A 20478-nucleotide genomic window follows, 5' to 3' on the forward strand; every position below is an offset into this window, starting at 1 on the left:
GTGAGCAACGATTGAAACAACAGTGAGCCACCATAATCCCAAGTGTGGCAAGATAATTAATTATCAAACATGTCCAAAACTTGACATCACGTTACATTTTGCCGAGTTTCCGGCAATGCAAAATTATTTTTCTCTTTTTGAATGAATTGACTCAAAGGTTTTACGGCCTACAAACGTCGTTTGTTCTTACAATTCTTTTACAAGATATCCGTTTCATTTTATTTCCTGATATATTTTGTCGCATAATACTAACATTTTTGGGGGCTTATTAAGTCGGTTGTAAGATACAGAACTGTACTTAATCACATTTTTTAGTAGAAGTACAGTGTCGGCAACAAGATTCACTTGATATAATTGGAAATTATTTGAATGCAACACAAACTTTTTCTTCTTTTTTTCGTGTTTTTTTTTTCTACTTTTTTAAAATTCCTTTTAAAAAAATCTCATTGTGTTTTCTTTTTCCGAGCTGTTACTTTTATCTTTTTGTTCTCTATTTACTTTTTTCCTACATTTCTTTCTTTTCTTTTTTTCTGTCTTTTAAAAAAAAAATTCTCAGCTTTTCACTTCTTTTTCATTTTGGTATTTTTTTCTTTTTTGTTTTATTCCCCCCTTCCTTTAAGTCATTTTGTGCATAATTTTACTTAATATTTGGTCATGTTGGGATTAAAGAAGAAAAACAACCCGAAGAGCCGTTTCGGACCCGAAAGAGCTGGTTCCTTTTTAGTGAGCCGAGCCGAAGAAGCCGGTTCTCGACGTGCTCTACTAACTTTACTCAACTTCGTTCGACTTCAAAATACCGCATTTATGACACAAGGTCGGGGGAACCCGTGTATTTTTACCTTCATGCACTGTAACTTTGACTTAAGTCGCTTCTTAATAAGTAATTTTGAGCCCTCATTTTTGAGCACTGGCTAGATTTTCTTGTGCGCTGAGAATGTGCGAGCAGTGTGCAATTGCGCACGCGCGCAGCTTAGAGGGAACACTGGTCCCGCCTAAAATAAATCGCACGATTTCGGCGGAGATCCGTTTTCCCCAGTTGACTATTGTACTAGATGATTGCCTGATTTAAGCTCTTACTGTAAGGAGAAATGAGTCACGTATATTTAGCATATGGAAGAGCTAACGAGGAATCAATTCTGGTCCCTTCCCTTTGGGCCCCCGGTCGAGCGATTTTCTCCACTCAGGTGTAACAATCGCACTAGATGTTAGATGACAGCAGCAGCCGATTACCCATCTCTCCCCCCACATTCAATTTGCCTCCACGGTCCAATTCCGAGAGACAATAAAACGCTTATTGTGCATGTTTGCTGTTCCTCCCCTTGATTAGGATGATCAACAACGGCGATAATTAACTGCAACTCAGAGCGTAATTGGCGGGAGATAACGATCATTCTCTCGCCGACGCACAATAATACAAGCACTTAGGCTTTTGGCAGGGACTGCCGAGCGCTCGTGGAACCTCTTGTGCTAATGACGTGAATATGAATACACTTAACATGAATACTAGCTACCTGTTTTGCAGTGATCTGGATCAAGGACACACTAATGGTATGCATTTAATGGCTGCATACATAATTAACACATGGCGACTCATAATGTCGTGATCCGGAGAAACGGATCCCATAAATGTATTTTAGAGAATGATTTTTACACAGAAAAATAACCGGTATCGGATATTGTGCAGGAACAGAACAAGTAAATTAGTAGGATTTTCAGAAACTGACAGGGCAGCCCTTTGAGACTCTTTGTGATTAAGGGCTATACAAATAAAAATGACTTGACTTGACTAGACTCGACTACCCATTCCCACAACATAACCTCTAACTGTACAAAACAATGAAGTAGAACAACGCAGTAGATGTTGGAATACTAAATAGTTCTAACCAAACAAAACATGAAAAGAGATCTCAAATATAAACATTAGCACATGTGGACAGAGAAACGTGAGTCTCTCGACAATGAGACGATCAAATAAACCACAGGTAAACTAACGAGTTGTAACTGAACAAAACATGGGTGTAAGGCAACACAGGATATGTCCTCGCACGTGTATAGACAATAACGGGACTGCCGAGACAGCTGAAATATGACACGCTATGTCAGAAAACTAACTGGCTCTAAATGGACATAAATGAAAAAACATGAAAGAAAGGAAGTATATGAGAACACAAATTAGTTCTAACTGAAAAAAGAAAGGCAACAAAGTATATATTGGAATACAGTACAAACCCGTTGATGCCTTCTCTCATTATTACTCAATTTTAAACTTGACAAGAACAAAACATTTAGGAGGAGGACACAAGAATCATTTCCACATGTAGACGGAACAACGAGTCCCATGAAATGTAATGCTCGACTAACAGAACAAAACATGAAAATAAATTCATGCAAGACATTTTGGAACTCGAATAACTCAAACTGAATAAACATAAAAGGAGGATAATGCAGATCATACATTCACGAGAGAATGAAAATAAAACAGGCACATTTATTAGCTCCAACTGAACAAAACATGAAAGGAAGACGACGCACAATATGTTGGGACACTAATGAGCTCTATCAACAAAAATCTGAAAGGAAGACAACACAGAAAATGTCCCAACATGTGGATAGAGTAATGACGAGACCGTGGAAAACAATGGCGGAACACTGACTGGCTCTCATTGAACAAACATGAAAGAAAGATGACACCGGATATGTTGAACACAAACTAGCTCTATCTGAACAAAACCTGAGAATAAAACAAAAAAACAACAAGAAACGACGACAGACTATGAAATATAATGCAGGAACACTAACCAGCTCTAACTGAACAAAGCACAAAAGACATCAAAATATTTATTGGGACACTATTATGCTCTAACTGAAAAAAACATGAAAGGAACCTTGAGACGTCAAATTTTGAAGTAATCAAAGAGAAAAACCCCACTGAAAATGAATTTACAACACCATTATAAAGGGTTATGGGCAGCTCATCAGTAAGTATCAAGCCTCTGGGATTGACTTCAGTGAGAAAAATCACGATTTGATGGCAGTCGTGGATTCGATCAGATGTTTGTCCACACCCTGAGGAATCCCCAACTTCCTAGAGTTGCTTCCGTATCCAGCGATTGAGAGTGAGAATGAAATTAAATGATCTGCATAGCGCTTTTCAAGTCAAGACTTCCCAAAGCGCTTTACAGTGTGCTTCACATTTCCAAATAGCGGCCGTGCAGCCATGTAAGGCGCTAACCTGCTTATTGGGGGTATTAAGGGTTCAGTGTCTTACCCAAGGACACTTCGACATGTCACACGGAGGAGCCGGGATTCGAACTGCGATCTCTTGATCCCAAGACGAGCGCTCTACCTCCTGAGCCACTGCCGTCCCAAGGCGGCCCATATGGCGAGTACGCGTGGCGAAGCAGTGCGGTGCGAAAATACATGGATAAGTAGTAAACACTTCAACCAAGCTTCCTGACTCTCGAAAAAAAGATGACCACGTCCCTTCGTCGACGTCGGGGGCAGTGAGGAATGACGTTTCGTGCACGTCTTCAGGAACACGATTGCCATCTTGCATAGTCATGCATTGTTCATGCCTAAATTCAGTGTTCTTGCTATAAACCGAATGAGTGAATGAGGTAACGTTTCACACCCATGAAAAAGGTTGGTAAGACACAAGAATGGATAAAACCGAAACGATTCCGACGGGGGGAAAGCCTCCCTTGCCCCGTACCACATAGGCCTCCGTGGCTAGCCGAAACACGAGCTACCCGAGTCCGTCGCTAATGTTTCCAGGAGACAGAGAGTCTCTTTATTCCAAAGCAGTTAAGAAACTGGACGGGTTGGGGGGTTTCTCAGCACGACCACCCCTAAAGAGGGGCCTGCTGCCGGCCGGCGTCGACGCGCAGGAATTTACCTCAACGGAGGAAACGGGCGCTCCTCAACGCTCGCATTCAGACCTCGGCGCTGAACCCTGCCAAAGCACGCCGCCCCCTTCACCTTCCTTGGGGGAATTGAAAGCAAACACAAGCTTTTCCTCACCTTTTGATCCGAGGCGCGAGTTTGGGTCGCCTCACTTGGGGCGATGGATTATTTGTGGACAGTTTTTGCAAGAATATCACTTTGATAGCATGCTTGCTATTCCCAGTTGACTCTTTCCCTGATTCTTGATAAGTGTATCCTTTTTGGTGTTATGTGACGTGAAATTACTTTCCCAGGGGCATTAGCGGCGCACCGAGGGATGCTGGGTACTCGAGCGAGAAGAATTTGAAAGCGGAACCGAGCGAGTAATCCGAAAATCTAGCAGATAAGTCTGCTGCTGCCTTGAACTCGCAATGCTCATGTGAAGCTAAACGCTATACCTAGGACAAAATGTACAGTAGACCCTCGAGTTCAGGCCCCCCTAGTGGTGTGGATGTAGGGTTACATCTCTAAAATGTCTGTCTTTAATTGGTCTGTGTCATGGGATTATGAAAATATCGCTAGGCAACTGGCTGAAAAAAATGATTTTCTGTATCTTGATTACATTCAGAATCTGGTGTACGTCAGCAATAATATTGTATATTTTTTAGACTGGAATTATTAACTTCGAGGATGCTAAAGGGAAAGGAAAAACAAAACTATGAAATGAAATGAAATGATTTGCATTTATATAGCGCTTTTCAAGTCAATGACTTCCCAAAGCGCTTTACATTGTGCTTCACATTTCCCAATAGCGGCCGTGATCTGTGCAGCCATGTAAGGGCAGCCATGTAAGGCGCTAACCTGCTTATTGGGGGTATTGGGGGTTCAGTGTCTTACCCAAGGACACTTCGGCATGTAACACGGACAAGCCGGGATTCGAACTGGGATCCCTTAATCCTAAAACGATCGCTCTACCTCCTGAGCTACTGCCGCCCCGAACTATGGAAACAAAACTTGCATTAGACAAGAAATATGAATAAAGTATTATGAAGGGCCCAGTATTCATTTGGCTTAACTCTCTCCTTCAATGAATTCTGAATGTTGTGTAATGAACTTGATTTGTTTAGCTATGGGTCCTAGGACTTGCAGTAAAGGGGGAAAAAAAGAAAATCAGTTCGAATTTTAACCCACTGTCCCACCTCCCATGTGCATCCACCCGCTACTCCTATGTACCAGCTCAAGTCGCGTCACACCAAAGGGAATATCAATGTTATTTAATCATACAACGAATAATACAAGAAGGTAGTACTTGTTAGATATTATCATGCTATCCTAGTATTTATCATTCGCAAGCAAAGTGAGGGTGGTGATAATGTTATCGTTTGGAATATTAGTGTGTATAAATGTATAATAAATATATATGTATATATACATATGTATTTAAATCTATTTAGGTTTCGGTCTGTCCACCTAAAAAAAACGGGAGGGAATTACAGGTAGAACCACCATTTTTCACACACAGTCAAGTAGATTACCCTAGATGAGAAAATGCCACAAAAAGCTCACTCAGCACTTTTGGTCTTGTTGACTCAGGATTTTGCTCAGAAATACATTCCAAGCCAGAACAACATTAAATATGACCTTTATCTTTTACAGGTGTTCAGGTAGGTTACCCTAGATGTGAAAACTGATGAAAAAAGCTGACTCGGCACTTAGTGTTTTGAAGACTCAGCATTTTCCCCAGAATGATATTCTTCTCTCCTAGAACAGAAATACATTGAATATCAACACCGTCTTTACAGGCAGTCAGGTAAGTTACCCCAGATGTGAAAACGGCCCCAAATAAGATAAAAAGGCATTTTGGGTGTCGGTGACTGAGCAGGTTTCACAGAAAGACATTCAACTCTCTTAGGCTGGAACAAGTTTGGATATTCTAGTTTTATCTGGGGAACTGGGGGTTCAAAACATATTAGCTAATAGGCATAGGTGTGAATTCCACCTTACGAGTCGCACCTCAGAACAGATCAGCATCCTAACTGACTGCATGCTGGCGTGGTAGGCAGTATACTCTGAAGCGGACTGGAAAGCCCTATGGATTATAAACACAACCCAAATAATCAACGACTGCCCCTTGCCCAGCCTGGAGGTCATTGCCAGCTTTCGCTACCTCAGCAGAGCTAAACCCATCCTGAAAGACTCATTACACCCCAGCAACCGCCTTTTCGAACTGTTTCCATCAGGTTGACGGTTCAGATCCCACAAGGCCTGAGTGAAAAGACTGAGGGATAGCTTCTTCCGCAAAGCAAACCACAGTTTTGAAACACAGTATTAAGTTCAATATCCGTTTTAAGCATAATATTCCTGTTTCAAGTGCAATACCCCGGTTGTGTTTACAGACGCTCCCCTACTTACGACCATTCGACTTACGAAAAACGGTAGCTACGAACATTTTTTTCGGGATGTCAAAAAATATCCAGACATTGCCGTAGGTTGGATTTTGTATTGTGTGCACCTTTTTCCGAGTACAGGACATTACTGTAGTGCTTCTTTCCCCCGTTAACGGCATGTGGCGCTGTGAGAGGTCACCCAGCATCCACCCCGGAATAGAAATTCGGCCTCCTCTCCCTAGTTTGTGTGTGAACATTCTATACTGTATCTCCGGCGAGCTAAGAACTTTGACATTTATATTGTTTAATATCTGGTGCATCCATTCAATATGGTTGGTGTAAAGTGTAAAGAAGAGGCGAGCCGTTTCCTTTGAAATGAAAGTGGAATAAGAAAGGTTGATGCGGTTGAAAAAATGGTCGGAACGCTTATTTCCGGCCACTTTTTACTACACAGGAAGACCTCTTGAAGAGCATCTTCCAAAAGTAAGTTGAACTCAACTTTATTTGTCTTTATAGAGCATTCTATTTGATGAAATGTTTTTTTTTTTGTACAAAACAATGCAGGTTACTTATACAAGCCTTAAACATGCATTCCATACAATATAGCACTGAAGCAACTTACGAACAAATTCAACTTATTTACACTCGTTCGTAAGTAGGGCAGTGTGTGTAGTTTCTATTTTAGGGGTAAAAACCTGACACTTTTTTACTCAGTATTTTTTGTATTGTATATTTAGCCAACTGGAGATCAACCCTAAAGTTGTTGTAGCAACACAATGCTACATTAAAGGTGACTCTGATTAAAATCCTATCCTGGGGTCTACTCAACAGGAAATAGCACCTTGGACCCTCTTTAATACAATGCCGCCTATTAACTCTCAAAAAAGAAAAATACACCGGGTCCTATTATCGCACATGTGTCGTTGAACATGCGTTTCCGATGAGTCAGTTCAGATCTACATTTTAAATAAAGATAATGGAAAGCAGAAATGGAGAGTTCGTGAAAGAAGGAGGAGCTTGCCGTGCCAAGGTAAAGGTAGGGAAAAGGTGGTGGGAGGAGAACCTGGGGGCGCTACATTCCTAAAACCTGATGTAGGTGGCGGATCCAAAATATTTCCCGGCTGCTTGGAGGAGGTCCAGCTCAGGCTGCTGATCCAGTAAGCGCTCACTCATGGCCAATTATGTTTTCTTGTGATGTGTTTTCGGGACCCCCCCTTTACTCCGCCACCTTGTTAGCCCTCTAGCGACTAAAGAGAAATCTCCGACGATCAAAACCTCGACTTGTCACCCTGCCAGGTGATGATTAATGGTTGATATCCTTGACCCGGAGAAGAAAGGGGAGCCGGCTGCAGATGGGAGTTTTCAACTCATTACAAAAGCACTGTAACATGTGTCGAGGTTTCGGGGGGGGAGGGGGGTGGTCCTCCCCTGCGAACAATGTTCATAGATGAAAGAAAACTTCACTCCCATCACTGAAAGTGCTTTGCTCCTGGCCACGGTAACAAATTCGACACTAGGGCGCACCGTATTCACCTGTGTCTCGTTTTGGCGCTCCCAGCCGACTACCGGCATAGGTCCAAGTCCACGGTGGTGGGGGTGTTATGAATGGATGTGATCCTTGTTTCCGGGACTAGCGGTGTAGAAAGGTGGATTTATGGCTCTCAACCACTGGAAAAAGGTTTTCAGGGGGGGAAAAATAGAGTGTTGGGATGACCTGACTTACAAGTTGGATTACCGTAAATTCCGGACTATAGAGCGCACCTGATTATAAGCTGCACCCACCACATTTTAAGAGGATAACCGCTTTTGTACTTACACAAGCCGCACCTGTATATAAGCCGCATGCGCCTACATTGAAACATGTAACACAAACACAATACTAACCCAATGCCTGCTTTGAGTCCCGCGATTTTAACTGATCATAAAGTACACAGTTCAAAAACCACAGCCGGCAAAATAACGGAAAATGATACCGGTAGTTAAGATTTGATGCAGACCTGCAGAGTCCGGGTCCCGTTAAAAGTAATCCAAGGAAAAAAAGTGTATATTTCCAAAAGTAAGGGTGGGAAATATATATATCCACTATTGTCTGCCGTGTCCACAAACACTCACCTTTACCGGTCCCCACTTCCCGTCATTCCCCGCGTCTGTTAAGCCCCTTCTTTTTAATTGGTCAGTGCAAGTCTTATCAGAATAAGTGTCCAAAATAAATACAAATAAATATATTACAAAAATATACAGTTACAAATACAAATTATACATGGTTACACATATTTACAAAAAAAGATGGTACACCGAGAGAGTTTTCAAAGATTTAATAATAATATTATAACTTTCATCCCAAACCGTGCCTGTGAAGGGTAGTAAAACGCTACTAGCAACACGCTCGCAATACCGTTAATGGGTCTGTTAAAAAACATACCGTGCATGTAGAAATCGCGGAAATCCGTTCTCATCTTCCTCCCTATAACTGACGTCATCAAAGTTGTCCTCCTTTAGTATGGGAAAGAGACTTCATATAGACGTCGTCCCACCTTAATCAAAAACACGCTAGCAACACGCTCGCAAGGTAAAGTTTGCATGCAGTAGTTCTGTTTCCTTCTTTATCGGACTGCTCGATTGCGTTTAGCTTGTAAGCTGCGTCATGTGCCTTGGACTCGAGCGCCGCTGGCGGCTGTGAGAAAAGTTACATAAATTGGCCGCATCACTGAATAAGCCGCAGGGTTGAACGTTTGGGATTTTACGGTATGTGGAGTTTGAACTTTAGGTACAGTATAATCAAGGACGGACGGATATTCAATGTTAAACAAGACTCAGCTGCTTGGTTTTGAGTTACAGTAGTCCCTTGATTTTTAGATTTCCGCGGAAATCCTCTCCATAACCACCTGTATTGAAGTGAATTTCCCTCAGTTTACCTTCATCTATGATAGCTTTATGCCACAAACCACTGTGGGTACAGAGACAAGCAATACAAGCATGTTCTGTTTAACTCGCTAAACAAAACCTCTTGTGTAAGTGAATTTCTCCCATTTCCATTTTATTTTTTGCCCCTACGGCGAAAAAGCCAGTTATATTCATCCACATATAGTGAAAGACTATGCTTCTTGGAAGCCACGTATAAGCACAACTTGTAAACAGAAGGGCTACGGCTATGGAGCAACTACCGTAAATTCCGCACTATAGAGCGCACCTGATTATAAGCCGCACCCATCACATTTTAAGGGGAAAACCGATTTTGTCCATATACAAGCCGCACCTGTATATAAGCCGCATGAACCCACACCAAACAAACACGAGATTAATCCAAGCCAAACTTCAAGTCCCGCGATGTCCTACATTGAAGCACACAGTCCAAAATTTACAGCCGCCAAAATAAACGCAAAATTTTATAGGTACTTAAAATTTGTTGCAGACCTGCAGATTCTGGGTGCCTGTTGATACTAATCCAAGAAAAAAAGTGTATATAATCCAAAGGTAAGGGTGGGGAAAATATGTCCACTATTGTCGGCCGTGTCCACAAACACGTCTCACCTTTACTCTACTTCCCGTCAGCCCGCGTTTGCCCCGCCCCTTCTTTCTCATTTGCTTGTGCAAAACATATCAGAATAAGTTTCTAAAATAAATACATTACAAAAATATACAGTTGCGAATACATATTATACATGGGTACACATATTTACAAAGAAAGACGGTACACCGAGAGAGTTTTCAAAGCTTTAATAATAATAATATAACTTTCATCCCAAGCCGTGACTGTGACAGGTAGCAACATGCTACTAGCAACACGCTCGCAAAGCAGTAAACGGGTCTGTTAAAAAAATATACCGTACTTGTAAAATTCCGGCAAACCATCTTCATCTTCCTCTTTATAACTGACGCCATCAAATTCAGCTTCCTCAGTCTCGGAAAGAAACTTTCATATAGACGTCGTCCCACGCTCCCTTATTCCCAAACACGCTAGCGGCCAATAGAAAAATTACCGTAAATTCCGGACTATAAGCCGCTACTTTTTTCCCAAACTTTCAACCCTGCGGCTTATTCAGTGATGCGGCCAATTGATGTAATTTTTCTAACGGCCGCCAGCGGCGCTCGAGTACAAAAGATAAAATTTAGACTGCAACTTCTTAGCTTGTGCACAGATTAAATTAGCTGAATAAGCCGCAGGGTTGAACGTTTGGGAAAAAAGTAGCGGCTTATAGTCCGGAATTTACAGTAGGCTTTACCCAAAATCGTGCAGCCCTACCAATTACTCCAAGGAAGAAATATGAAGTCCAGTAGGTGGCACTGCTACAAGGACAAAATACTGTATAATTGTTCAGTTGTCTTTATGCTTGGATGCAAATAGGTTTTAGAAAATATTGAGTAGGTTGGAGCGAGTTTATCCTCAAAACTCCGCCCCATACATTAGAAACTAACGTCGAGACTCTGGCACCATTAGGTGGTGCTTTATGTTACAAATGATTTTTCCTAATACCTCGCCAGCAATGTGGCCATTTCCATTGGCAAGTTTGACATATTATCAACGGAGAAGAGCAGAAAATAAGCAAAAATCTGACGAAAGGGAAAAGAAGAACGCGGAAGCAGGAAGACACGAAGAAGGGCAGGCGGTGACAGTGATGGAGAGCGAGTGGACTCTTGGGACGACAGCAGAGCAGAGTCCATTGATCCGGCGCGGCGTGCCGGCTCACGTTTCACTTCCTCAGCTGTAATGCTAGCGCCCTAGCATGGAAGTCTGGACGGGGTCACCTCCACGGAAAACTAATGTGATTTTCTGTACTAGCATGTATTATTTATTTGAGTGCGTCTAAAAGACCTTGGTTGAGATGTTATGAACTGTAAAAGTAAAAAGGTTATATTTAAGGATCCCATAAAAGTAGACATACAAAAGAATTTAGAAAATGATTTATTTACAGGAAATAAACGGTATTGGACTGTGTAAACAAACAAAACGGTAGTTTTTTTCAGAATTCAAAAACAAACATATGGTTGACTAAACGTTCCTGCAACAGAAATGAAACATTAACAACATTTAAGGAAAAAAACCATGAAAGTAATGTGCAGGAGATGTTGGGACACTAACTAACTGTACCTGGACAAAACATGAAAGGGAAAACGTAGAATAAGTTGGAATACCAACTATTCTAACTGAACCAAACACGAAATTAAAAATGACTCTCAGTGTTCAGATATCAACCCGCTCTAAGAGAACAAAACATGAAAACATGACGACATGATTATGATTTCGACACATGGGCAAAACATGAAAACAAAATCTACATCTTACTGAACAAAACATTAAAGAGGATCAGGCAGAATATGTTGGGGCATTTCTGGCTCTTACTGAGCAAAATAGATTTTTTTTTTAATCCAACACAAAGATTCTGCATCCAACTCGGATTATCCCTGGAGTCACATGGCACCGTCTTCGGCGGCCTGAATGAACCCGAGGGGGTCGGGCCCTTTCGGAGTGGGGGCGGGGGAGGGGGTCTCTGGTCTCGCCTCTCAAAGCCGGGCACTGTCACCAGAGAGGACTTGAGCATGTGACAGACGACCGAACATGTGGCATCTCGCCGACCCCTGACCCAGAAACCTTTTCCCCCGTCGGGCCCCCGCTGTGGCTAACGGATGGACCAGAACCCTTAGCGAGTGCGGACCACTGGGGCCCTTTTGTGCCGGTGGTCAATCACATCAGAGGAGGTCGGGCGGGGGTCACGTTAGAGACAGGCCAACTTTGGCCCCGCTGAGCTCGCCTTCGGTTGTGGTATTTGGACGGCGTGTGTAAGACCATTGATAAGACCGAGCGTTAGAGAGGAGATGACAGATAAGACAACAGTTGTTGAAGAAAAAAAGACCACACTGAAGTGGCGCGAGATACTTCGAGAGGTCTGGTATCTTGGATCGGTTTTGATCTCTTGTAATGATTCAGCACCAGCTTACGTCGGCTCCATCCCAGTTTCCTGCTGAGCGCTTAAGTGTCTCACTTTCTCCTGCTGGAAACTTAACAAGTGTGATTTATTAGGGGAAGAGTCCTCTTAGATGTCCAATAAAAATCAAGTCAGAACCAAGTGTCAAGAACACAAACCCGTTTGTAAGGGCATGTAAACCAAGCTAAACTCCATTCATTTTTGTCCACCAGTCTAAGACAAGTTGAAGAGAAGCCTAGATGTCATATCCCCAGCCATTTTGTCCAGCTTATCCAAAAAGATCCTAAGGCTAGCCTAGTCCTGGAACTGTTTGTCCTAGGTTGTCCCCAGAGCCTCTTGCCACTCAAACATACAGACCTGATGCACAAACCACCTTAACTGGCTCCTCCCAAGCCCAAGTAACTAAATATTGAATGCCCCTCAGAGTCCTAAGAACAGAGTGTCAAGAACAACAAGCCACTTAAGTAAGGGTATGAAAACCAAACACAAGTCAATTTTCTACCACCTATCCGGCCTCAGACACAGCATGGATGCCAAGACATCCTTATCCCCAGCCACTTCCTCTAGCTCATTCGAAGGGATGTCAAGGTAATTCTAGGCCAGCCTAGAGACATTGTCTCTCCAGCAAGTCCAGGGTCCTTCCCAATGATTTCTTACCAGGTGAAAGGCTGCCTGATAGTCTTAGGAACATGAAAGATAATTCCCCCCTCCAAAAAAGCAGCTGTGCAGAAGTGTGGTTGGCTCCAGTTCAATGCCATCTCCACTTGCTTGACCACGCAAGCTCAAGTCAAGAAAACTAAATCCTGCAGATCCCTCAGCGTCCAATGAACTGAGTGTCAAGAAAAACCAACCTTTTAGTAAATGAATAGAGACTAAGCCTGAGGCCATCCATTTTGTTCATTCTATCCAGAGTCGAGTTGCAAGAAAGCCCAGACCTCCCTACAACCGGCCACTTTGTCCACCTCATCCGGCGGAATCTGGAGGCATTCCCAGGCCAGCTTAGAGACACTCTTTCCACAAAGTTCTGGGTCCTTACCAGGTTCTCTTAGTAGTAAGATATACAGACAGGCTCCCCTATCCACCTCAATGGGCTCTTTACAAGTCCACATTGGACAATTTCATCCTGAAGATATCTCAGCAACCTATGAACTGAGATTTAAGAGCAGCACCTTTAGTAAAGGTATGAAAACCAAATCAATACAAATTTTCTTCCACCTGTCCTGAGTCAAATTGTAGGAAATCCCAAACCTTCTTATCCCCAGCCACTTTGTACAGCTAATCTGATGGAATCCTGTTGCAGCTGAATGATAGTCCCTCAAACATGGCCTGGGTTGTCCGCAGGGCTACTTGAACAGCCATACCAGATGCCCGTGACACCTCAACTGGCTCCGCTCAAGCCCAAGTTGAGAGAAGCAAATCTTGAGGATCCTTTAGCTTCTGATCAATCTATAATTACTTTAAGAAACTTTGAAGCTGTTTATTATTTCTGTACCGGCACCAAAAACCTCTGAGTGCCAGTCGAAGTTATGTGCCACCATGATGCACACGACCACCCAGCAAATAGCTGTGAGCCCTTTTAGCGGCATTAGTGTGCCCTGATACCTCGTGAGTGCCACGACCAGCCGGCGGAGGATTGAACTGGAGCCAATCACGCTTCTGCACAGCTGCATTTTTTTCAGGAATTAGCTTCCATGTTCCTAAGACTAACAGGCAGGCTTTCATTTCCGGTTTGTGACAAACCCTTTGAGAGCAAGAGACTCCATTTCAGATGTCAAATTCGATAAATGTACCTAGAAATCTTGTGTGGGTGTGGAGATCTCCGAGGTCCTCTCTTGGTTTACCAACATATGAGCTGTGGTAAGGAAGACCTGGGAGAGACCCAAATTCCTGACACTGCTCAGAAAAAAACAACTTGAAACTATAGCTACTGGGAGCACAGCCTGAGAACCATAAACACAGCCCGAAATATAATTGGCTGCTCTATGCCCAACCAGGAGACATTGCTGGGTGGCACTATCGCAGCAGCGGCAGGACTCCTCTAACCCAGGCCACCCCCGTTTAACCTACTGCCCTCCAGTAGATGCTACAGGTCCCTCAAAACAAAAACTACTTGGCTCAGAGAGACAGTTTCTCCCCCAATTCTAAACTAGAAAAACAAGACAAAAGAACTGAACAAAATCCTGTGATAGGGATGACATTCCATTACTTGTATTTTGACTGCATCGAAATCCACCTCCCGCAGCACGGACCCTGAACTGCGGAACTGACACTAGCTGTAAAAACACTGAGCGCTGACTAAGCCTGCAGACGTTTTGTCCCGAGAAACTGGGGTCTTTGCTCCAGGGACGGACGTACAGCAGCGCTAAACCAACAACCCTCCAGTCGTGGGTCAGTTATTAAACACAAGAGGGAAACAGTTGGGTTTCATCCTGACTCAGACGGCAATAATTGGAAGACTATTTTTGTTCATGACTCGAGGGCTCACGCGAGAGGGTGAAGGTACTCTTACTTGGAGCGTACTTTTAGATACAACTGCCATTATATTTAATCCTCTGTAGTAGTGTAATTTTCCTATGTGTGGTTCACTGTACGGAAAATCAGCAATTCATGCTTTTGTAATACTTATAGTAACCTCACTGATGACAAATTAATGGTGTGTTGGTTGGTGTGTTAGGTTAATTCAGTCGGTCAGAGTTATTACTGGTATTCTGACAAGTTTAGTACACGGTCTGTCGGTCGGTCGTTCTAACAATTCGTCGGTTGGGTGGTTGTGTGGTTTTATACAGTAGATTGGTTGAGGTTGGTTGCTTAGTTGGTGGGTGGGGTTCGGTTGGTCGGTCAGGGTTGTTATCAGTATTCTGAAGAGTTTAATCCATGGTTGGTCAGTCGTTCGATCGGTTAGTCTAGTGGGTGTGTGGTTTTCATACAGTAGGTTGGTTGTGGGTGGTTGTTTGGGTCGGTTGGTTGGGTTGTTATCAGAATTCTGGAGGGATTAATCCCCAGTGGATTGGTAAATTAGTCGGGTCTGTTGTAATTTGTGTGAGTTTTATACAAAAGATTGTTTGTGGTTGATTGTTTGGTTGGTAGGTTGCTGGGGTTCGGTGAGTCATTCGGTTGGTTGGTTGTTCAGTAGACCTTTTGTATGTTGGTTGGTTGTCTCTGTTTATTGGTTGTTTTTTTCTGTTACAGGCGACCGCTCGGGTCGATAGCTAAAGGAAGAACTCAAAGGTGTCGGAAGAAGTGTCCCAGTTGGCACAACTGACCAAAGACACACTAAGGACTTTTACACAGTCCGTTGTGACTTGGCGGTACTTATCTGTAATGTAACCCACTTTCCAAAACTGATCAGTAAAGGGGTTGAAGGGTTCACGGAAATGGAGCTATATTTGTCTATTTGCATGTGTGAATTGCAAGCTGGACATAAACGGGACGAGGTGTGACATGCCGGGCGGATGAAGGGAACCCGGCGGTTTGAGTGCCCGATGAAAGGATAAGTGAGTCGCCCGAGTCTGGGAACTGTTGCGCCCGGATCCCTTGTGTGAGTAACACAACGTATGCAGAAGCCTAAAAAAAGCCATTGTGGAATGGAAGCGAAGGGGCTGCCCTTCTAGCAGCCAGATAATGATGAAATGTTGGACAGGAGACGTGAAGAGGGCGGGTGGGTGTTATAGAATCAGGCCTGTGGAAGAGTGCACTAATAATAGCAGCTGGAACTGTGGTATTGCTAACACTTGGCTGAAGGGGGACCATTTTCACACTCTACAACACAAGGGATACGTATGTGTGAATTTTCACTCATCCGGGACATTAAATGAATTGAATCAAGGGTACATGGACAACTTCAAACGTCCATTCCTGTTTGAGATTTAATCAACAGTGTCTATGCTTGTCGTGCGGTCTGTTTTGCTACTAAATACACAATACAGGTTATTATTGATAACTATGATTTTCCTACTGATAATGATAACCGATAAAATCCTGCTTCTGGATACCGATAATTAGTTTTTTCGAATGCATGTTATATAAAGAAAAACTTTGAATATTACACAGGTGCTCCAGTTAAGTTAAGTTCAACCATGCCAGGAAAATATATCACACATTCTTATCTATTGGCATTAACCGAGCTGTAAAAATTAGTAGCTATAATGGATAAGAAAATAAATATACGAATGCTACATTTGGTTAATGTAACGTTTAGCTATTTACAGCCGTAAAGGTCTAAGGTGCCTCACGCATATTACGGAGAGGTGGAGAGGAGACACGACCAAATTGTGTTAATACGTTCATAGAAAATCAAAATAGAATTCAATAAGGAACAGCCAAGAAACTAATATTGGCAGACCCTTCCGTTCCTAAGGCACACTACAAAGAGGTCGAGAGGCAACACGACCAAGTTGTGATAATACTTGTTTTAAAAAGTTAAAGATAGGTAGAGAGGAGACGTAACCAAGTTGTGCAACTACAGCGATAGAAAAACAAGATATATTCCAATGGGAAACATCCATCCAACCAATTTGGTCCATGCTTTCCAGTGACTCCCGCACATTACGAAGAGGTAGAGTTGAGACACGACCAAGTTGTGACAATACTTCTATAGAAAATATTACAGAGAGGTAGAGGGGAGACATATCAAGTCGGGCTACTATTTCTATAGGAAAAAATATATATTCTAACAAGAAACATCCATGCAACTATTCTAACTCTCTAGTACCTTACACAGAATAGAAAATTATAACATAGGAGACACGACCAAATTCTGCAAATGCTTCTATAGAAAATCAAAATATTTAAATGAGAATTGTAAATGCTTGGAATCTTTCTAACAAGTCGTCTCGGCTAAATGAAAATTGTGGGTCAAATACATGTCTTTTTGTTCAATTGGGTTGATAACTGGTATTAACGGAGGGGTAAAGAGAAGACACAACCAAGTTGTGCTACAACTTCTATAAAAAATCCAAATATGTTCTAATGAGGAACAAAAGTGCTTGGAATCTTTTGAACAAGGAGTGCTAACATTCATAAACATGAGGAAATCCATGGAATAATCCTGACAGTGCCTCCAGCACATTACAGAGAGGTAAAGTGGAGACACGATCAAGTTGTTCTAGCTTTAGGGCAGGTTTCTGTCTCTTGCTGAATAATTGATAGTTTATCAATACTGATATAATATTTGCACACACCGCAGAAACTGTAGCAATCTGGAGTACGTGCATGTGCTACAAACATGCGAGTATACTTTGAGGAAACCAAAGATAAATGGAATCAGGGTTAAGAGGAAACCACCAACCATCCTCTCCACAAACGCGAGCGCCACAGCTAGCCTCTGATGTGTCCGACCAGAGCGCTAAGGGCCGCTTTCATTCAGCGGAAGCAAGTTCTGCCCCTCATCGCTGTTTCCGAGCCCATCTGAAGCCCATTCCCCGGCTTCTCTTCGCCATCATCCGCAAATATAACAGCGCCTCGCTTCCTAATTGTGCCCAGCCGTCAGCGAGACGGAGGAGGTGAAGAGCCGGGAAGAAGGAAATGTCAGGAAAAGAAGGGAAGAAGAAAGGCAGGAATGAAAGATGTGTTTGTTCAGTAGCGCACGCTGACACGTTCCTCTCATCTCCTGCCCGGGCTAACCATATGCCCCTTTGGCTAGCAGGAAAGATGAGCTGGGTCTCTGTGTAGGAGTGTCAAATATAGCAGACCCCCGGGATACGGCACGAATCTGTCTTGAAGTGGGGGATCACAAAGTGAAATTGTTGTATAGCGGGGGTTGGAAACCTACAATAATTAGCAAATACCTTGTGCACTCCCAGTACCCCAGATAAAACATTAAAATAAGAAATATTTATGTGTAATATACAGGGTTGGGGAGGGTTACTGTAACTTGATTACTTTCAATTACTTTCGGATTACTCCAATACCAAATATGCTAATAAAAGACAAAAGAAACTAAATATGAATAAAATGAGTACATTTTGTGCAGGCTTGGGGAGTAACGGAATACATGGAACGGCAAAAATGAGGTTGGCAAGCTGTTTGGATTTATTTTCATTTTCTTTCTGTCGCATTTATGTTTTGCCGGAGATCAAAGAGATCAAAGCCAGGAGAGAAAGCTTACCACGTCTTGTGAGTCATCATTTTATTCATATTTAGTTTCTTTTGTCTTTTATTAGCATATTTGGTATTGGAATAATCCAAAAGTAATTGAAAGTAATCAAGTTAAAGTAACCCTACTCAACCCTGGTAATATACCTGTATAGGACGATAAGCCGCACCTAAAAAAATGTCCGGAAATATAAAAGACATTATATGATTAATTAGCATGATTAACATGATTTAACCTTGTGTCGTCTTCATTTTAAGGACCATTATTGTGCTTTTTTTATATAGCTTACATAGAAATGTAAATAAAAAATAATTACAATTTAATACTTTTTGGAGCAATCTAGGAAAATAACATTGAAAGATAATAAAATATCATTTAAGGGGATTTATCTGGGTTTTTAACAACACAGGGGCATGTCATTTTGACCCAGGGACAACAGGATGGTTAAGTACTCACGCAAATAGTGGTCTGGAAAATTTCAATTTATTTCCATAACCGTGCAGTTTTTGGACTGTGTTTATGGTTCTCGGGCTGAGCTCCGAGTAGTTTAAGCTACCTGCCCATAGCAGATGCTAAGCAAACTACCATGTTCAATTTGCCCCTACTAACATGGCCGCCACATCTGTCGGTCCATACATTGTTTTACATCATTGGTAAAGTTTCTCTCCTTATCAAATCTTAGTTCAATTTGCCACTACTAACATGGCCGCCACATCTGTCAGTCCATACATTGTTTTCCACAAATGCTTACGCGCCAACGCCCTAGTTGGACCCACTTGCCCATAGCTGATGCTAAGCTACATCTATGTTCAATTTGCCCCTATTAGCATAGCCGCCACATCTGTCGGTCCATTCACCGTTTTACATCAATGTTAAAGTTTCTCTCTTTGTCAAATCTATGTTTGATTTGCCCCTACTAACATGACTGACACATCTGTCAGTCCATACCTTGTTTTCCACTCCAACGCTATAGTTTGACACACTTGCCCATAGCAGATGCTAAGCTACATCTATGTTCAATTTTCCCTTATTAACATGTCCGCCACATCTGTCGGTCCATTCACTGTTTTACATCAAAGTTAAAGTTTCTCTCCTTGTCAAATCTATGTTTGATGTGCCCCTACTGACATGACTGACACATCTGTCAGTTCATATATTGTTTTCCACAAATGCTAAAGCTCCAATGCTCTAGTTTGACCCACTTGCCCATAGCGGATGCTAAGCTACATCGATGTTCAATTTGCCCCGATTAACATGGCGGCCACATCTGACGGTCCATTCAGTGTTTTACATCAAAGTTAAAGTTTCTCTCCTTGTCAAATCTATGTTCAATTTGCCCCTATTAACATGGTGGCCACATCTGTCGGTCCATTCACGGTTTTAAAATGTTCATGCTTCTCTCCTTGTCAAATCTTGTTTGTGGATTTCGACTTCATCTGAAATATGGCTGATGACGTTGATAGCGTGTTCTTTTAGTGTAACTCACTGCACTCTCATTCAAGGTCGGCAAGGGAGGACGTATTAAATCTGATTATTCAAAAAAAAAGGAAAACAACTCGGCACATACCTTGACCCTGGTCCCTTGATGACCACACGCGCTAACCTGGCACGTCGCACTAGCTAGCAGCACATCCCGTCGAGACGCCGCCAATAGTCTCAGACAGTCTATCAGCGGGAGCCATCATGAATAAAAGAGAATGGACAAAACGTTGATTATAGAGCAATATTGGCACTGTCAAACAGATCTTTGATTGCTACTGTATTTAGGGAAACGTGGTGTTTGGTTAGTTTTAGGTTACCGGTCCAGATTTGATTTGTGCGCTTGAATCGAGACTTGAATGTACACAGGGACCAGGGTGCCAGTTACTGGTCCCACATGTTCAACTCCCGCTGAACCGAGCGTCCGATTTTCGTGTTTATTGACTGGAAACCGAAACCTTTAAGGGGTTCTTTCATGCAGGCCACAAGCTACTGTGCCAACCCTGCCTTGCGAGGGTTTCATTTTAAGGTGTGGAATAAGATGCTGTTTCGGCCCTCTTTTGCCGCATTTTCCCACTATATTATAATATGTGTATGTCTGAGTAATGTCTCTAAAGATACCTGTCTGCTATTGGTCATATAAAACGCTGGTCTGCTGTTGGCTGAATTACCACCCACAATGCCTTTCTCTTAGTTCCGTCCAAAACCTCGT

General features: G+C 42.5%; 1 long non-coding RNA gene across 1 annotated transcript in view; it reads right to left on the minus strand.

The window, feature by feature from the left end:
- The window catches only part of LOC148345987 (uncharacterized), a 209653-nt gene extending 189698 nt beyond the window's left edge, over nt 1–19955 (minus strand). The window contains exon 1 of the long non-coding RNA XR_015848287.1: nt 19855–19955. This is a non-coding gene — a long non-coding RNA (uncharacterized LOC148345987). The remainder of the gene's footprint in view (nt 1–19854) is intronic.
- Between the last annotated feature and the right edge of the window lie 523 nt (nt 19956–20478).

This window comes from Urocampus carinirostris, chromosome 20 (assembly GCF_059441175.1).
Source record: "Urocampus carinirostris isolate Australia breed hairy pipefish chromosome 20, RoL_Ucar_1.0, whole genome shotgun sequence".
Taxonomy (NCBI): Eukaryota; Metazoa; Chordata; class Actinopteri; order Syngnathiformes; family Syngnathidae; genus Urocampus; species Urocampus carinirostris.